Source organism: Squalius cephalus, assembly GCF_949319135.1.
Source record: "Squalius cephalus genome assembly, contig: scaffold_78, whole genome shotgun sequence".
NCBI lineage: Eukaryota > Metazoa > Chordata > Actinopteri > Cypriniformes > Leuciscidae > Squalius > Squalius cephalus.
The window spans coordinates 143376-148364 of NW_027645785.1; positions in this window are offsets into that span (position 1 = coordinate 143376).

Genomic DNA, 4989 nt, shown 5'->3' on the forward strand with positions numbered 1-4989 from the left:
ATATGGCTTGAGAATTGGGACCACTGAGCTGTGCGCACCGGTAAGGTGGAATCCCAGTCTAGACTGGACTCTATAATGGCTTTCACCTCCTCCCTTCCCACTTCTTCTTTGACTCCACATTCATTCTTGCAATTATGTTGCTCTTGAGTATTGACAGATAGCTTGAACGCATTCTGAACAGATTCGAGACTCATGTGATTTGTCTTGTTGCCTGGTTCGGTAATTCTAAACCCTTTTGCAAATGGCTCACGACTAAGGAGATCTGCTGGGATGTTCTGTGAGCCTGGAATGTACTTAAGATCAAAGTCGAAAGGTGCTAACTTTGACACCCACCGTTGCTCGCAAGCGTCTAGCTTGGGCTTAGTCATTATGTATGTTAATGGATTATTATCGGTTAGCACTGTGAAGTGAGCCCCTTTTAACCAGTGAGCAAACTTATCACACACTGCCCATTTAAGTGCAAAGAACTCTAACCGATGTGCTGGGTACCTAGCTTGAGAGCGGGACAAGGATTTGCTTGCGAATGCAACTGGTCTTGGTTTGAGCTCACCATCAACTATTTGGCTCAGAACCGCTCCCAAGCCGTCCATGGATGCGTCAGTAGATAAGAGAAATGGCTTTTCAAAGTCAGGATGAGCCAAAACAATGGTGGTGCTTATAGCCTTCTTAAGCTTTTCCAATGACATTTCACAATCTGGTGTCCAATCTTCTGGCTTGAGGCATCTGTGTGGCTTGGCACTGACCTTTGCACCTCTGCGCTTAACTCTCTGTCCTGCCGTTAACTGGAATAATGGTTTTGCCAGACGTGAAAAGTTCTCAATAAAGTGTGAATAATAATTGGCCATACCCAAGAAAGATTTGACCTTGGTGTATGAAGGTGTTTTACAATCTTCTCCCATTAGATCCTTTGCTGTGATCTCATTAATTGCAGAAACTTTTGCAGGATCTGCAGCAATGCCTTCTGCTGTGACTATATGGCCTAAGAATTTGACAGACTTCCTTAGGAAGTAGCACTTCTTTGGGGCTAGCTTCAGATTATGTTCTTTCAAGCGTGAAAATACCAGCTCGAGACGATCCAGGGCTTCTTGTTCACTCTTGCCAAAAACTAATAGGTCATCCAAATAACACAGGAGTGACAGGTAATTTTGATCACCAAATATTGAGGTCATCATCCTAGCAAACGTTGCTGGACTATTACACAATCCTTGGGCCATTCGATTGTACTCATAGAGCCCTACAGGTGTAGTACACGCCGTGTATTTACGATCGTCTTGGTGTATGGGTATATTATAGAACCCAGATGTAAGGTCCATGGTACTGAAAAAGCAATTGCCCCCTAAGGCAGCAAGGGCATCAGCCTGATGAGGTAAGGGATAAGCATCTTTTTCAGTTCTCTGGTTCAACCATCTGAAATCCGTACAAATTCTCAGCTCACCTGAAGGTTTCCAGACTAAGACAAGTGGAGAAGCCCACTCGCTGCTGGACTTACTGATGATTCCTTTCTCCTCCATTTCATCAAGTGTTTGCTTAAGTTTCTGAAATTGGGATGGCGGAACTCTCCTGTATGGTAACCTGAAGGGTTTCTCATCTTTCAGTCTAATCCGATGTACTACGTCCTTTACTTCACCACAGTCAAGTCTGTCCCGCGAGAAAATTGATTCGTATTTACCAACAAGGTTGACCAGTTTTTTCTTCCATTCCTCAGATACATCACATGACTGGATATCTATTTGATGTAGACCCAAATCACGAAGCTTTCCCGAGTATCCGGACCCAACCAACGGCTCCTCTACTGTATTGACGGCACATGTACATTGAATCACCTCTGGATCGTTTTCATTGCCACAAGTTAGTTCCAGATCTTCTAATGCTAGGCAAGGGTAAACCTGTGCAACTTTAGCATTTCGCCTGAGTGTAAGAGGACGATCTAAAAGATTGACTACCTTCATTGGAATCCATTTGTCTCCCCATAAAGGACACACTGTACGTGCAACTAGTACATTTCTTGGTGCGGACTTGGACGTTGTGGGCTCTACAACAACAGTGCTACCAATGGATAAGGGTACTTGCTCTTTCAATTTCCCCCATACCAGGTGCTCATGTCTTGGGGCCAAGGTAATACACTGTTTTAAAATTACTGTACCCACTCTTTTGGGTATTTCCTTGCCTTGCCACCGATTTACATTGGCTAATAAGTTCATCAAGAGTCCTTCTGAATCATCTGTAGCAGGTTGAGAAAGGTTGTCCCAATACCACTGTGTTTTTTTCAGATGTTGCATCACATGCTTTATGACATTTGACCCTACAATCATGTCGTCTACTTGGCCAGGTACTACAAGCACGGGCACTGCTATTTTGCATTTGAAGAGGTCAACATTTAATTCATATTCACATTTGGGTGGTGTCTGCTTTCCCCCACACCCGACAAGTATTATCTTAGAAGGTTTGCTTGATTCTCTTTGTAAAACCCCTTCATGAATTAACTTATGTTCGGCTACTTCACTTAACGTGCAGGCCATAGACCCACTATCTATTAAAGCCTTAAGTTCAACAGAACCCTGCACTAATATGGGTGCATAGAAGAGACTGTCATTACTGACGACTCTCTGATATACGACATTACTACTGCTAGTGGGCCTATCTGCTTGGGATAGATGATCAATGATCGTGGCATCTGGGGGAATTACAGCTTCGCCCACACTGACCCCCTCCTTGTATGGGCATTTTAGTTTAAATTGTGACTCTGTCCAGAAGGGTTGGGTTTTCTTGCTGTGCCTGATTTTCTCTCTGGACACTCAAACCCCCTGTGGCCAGGTTTGTGACAACTAAAACAAAGGCCATCTCTAAAACAGTGTGATTGTGTAGTATGACTCTGCTCACTACACACCTTGCATGGAAAATCATTAGGAGGTCGACTGTTCCCTCTCCCTCGGCTCTTCTCTTGTGTGGACAGCAGTTTCTCTAGAAGGAACACCACTCTATCCATTGTAGCATGTTCACTGTTAGAGGCTTGGGGAGCTGGAAGAGCGGACTGTTGAGGCATGCACCACTTAGAGGCTTGGGGAACTGGAAGAGCAGACTGTTGAGGCATGCACCATGCACCATAATTTTCTTCCTCTTCAACTTTTGCCACACGTTGAGCTCTGCTGGGTTTTGTTGAAAGTGTGTCCCTATGATGACTGTCAACCATTTCTTGAACTTCTCCAGCAGTCCATTTCTCAACTGGTTTACTCCGAAAAGCAGTGTAGAGGGCTGGTTCGGGACAGTGCTTTACAAACATCATAGCTGCTTCATGGCCTGGATCTTCAACCCTCTTCCCTTGTCTCTGCAAACATTCATTGGCAAGATCAATGGTTTTATTAAGTCTTATCCAGTAGTCCAGGCTGCTTTCCAGTTGTCTTGGCAAGGTTGAGTAAAAATCAGCTAGAGGGGTTGTTGTAGAAATGGACTCTCCAAAGTGCTGTCTGAGAATATCATAGATAATATCAGGGTCTCTGCTTATGTTCACTAACGGGCTATTGCGAATCCCAATTCGAACTATATCCTTAGCACGCCCAAGTAGCCTGTCCATTATTTCTGCACCACGTTCAGACATGCTACACCCTTTCTTGGTTAAGTACAACTGCATAATTTCTTGCCATTCAGTCACTGTACATCTGTCTGAACCATCACCACGGAAAAAAGGTGGTTCCTTTATTTCTGGCTTTAGAATCAGATTTACTTTTGACCAGTCGTGATGTTGCTCTGTAGTGCTTGAATGTGGAGGGGTCAATGCAACATTAGGTTCTTGACTCCTTGGGCTTGCAAAACTTGAGGCTACTTGTGCTCCTATTTCACTACCTAGTTGTTTGACTAGATCTACTAGGGTTTGTTTTAAATCCTCAGGCTGACTTTGGCTGAGGCTGGGGGCTTCATCTCGTTGACCTACACCATCACCTGGTCTGTGTATTGCCAATGGGGACATTGTAGAAACCTTAGCCTTGTGTTCTATCATACTAATCAACTGCTTCCCCCGTCCTATACCTGCAATATTACCTGCTGGTGTTTGGGGGGTGCTCATTTTACCAGTAACAACGCTGCTACTATCCACATTTTCCCCACTGTTAATATCACATTCAGCAGCTACACGCTCCAGGAATGTCTGATCACTGTCTTGAAAGTCATAATTCACTGACATTTTCGTTACAATTTCTGTATATCTGTCTATTATACTTTTGCGTTGTGTTTGCACAGTCTCTAATGTTCCCTGCCGAGTTGATTCACAACTTGATCACCTTCCTTTTTTAGGATAACCGGATGTGGCCTTTGAGTCCTAGTTGTGTCTGGGTCCCCGGTGATCTGCTACCGCCGATCTTTGATCCGGGTCACGGCACCAATCTGTAACGGACCGCTGGACGCACCACGGGATCAGCCCAAATAAAGACAGACACCAGCGAAGCCTTCTTACTTTTGTGTGTTTACTGTAAGCATAAAATGGGACAATGTTACAAAATCGTCTGTTCTGGATCAACAATCTGGATCGACAATCTCTCTTCAGAGTGCTTCCCGCAAACTCCCCATATAGGCTATTACAAGATGTATTTTCTTTACAGTATTTTAAATTGTTCAATTTAATAAAATGCATAACACCAAAAGCATATTTTTTATGTAGAATTAATAACATTTATGAATTCTGAAAATTAATAAAACATTAATGAAACTAAATGTATACAACTCATACCTGTAAGCATAAAATGGGACAATGTTACAAAATCGTCTGTTCTGGATCAACAATCTGGATCGACAATCTGCAAATACATCATTCAGTTATTTACATTGTCCCATATTTCAAGTATGCTGACGAATTTACAAAATCAAAGTAACAATACAGAGTTTCAGTGTCTTCTCCTTAACACACATAACGTGCTTTAAGTCATGAACTACATTACCCATAATGCACACCGATTACTGGCGCGCATTTCACTCTGTGCAGCAAAAATTAACCACTCG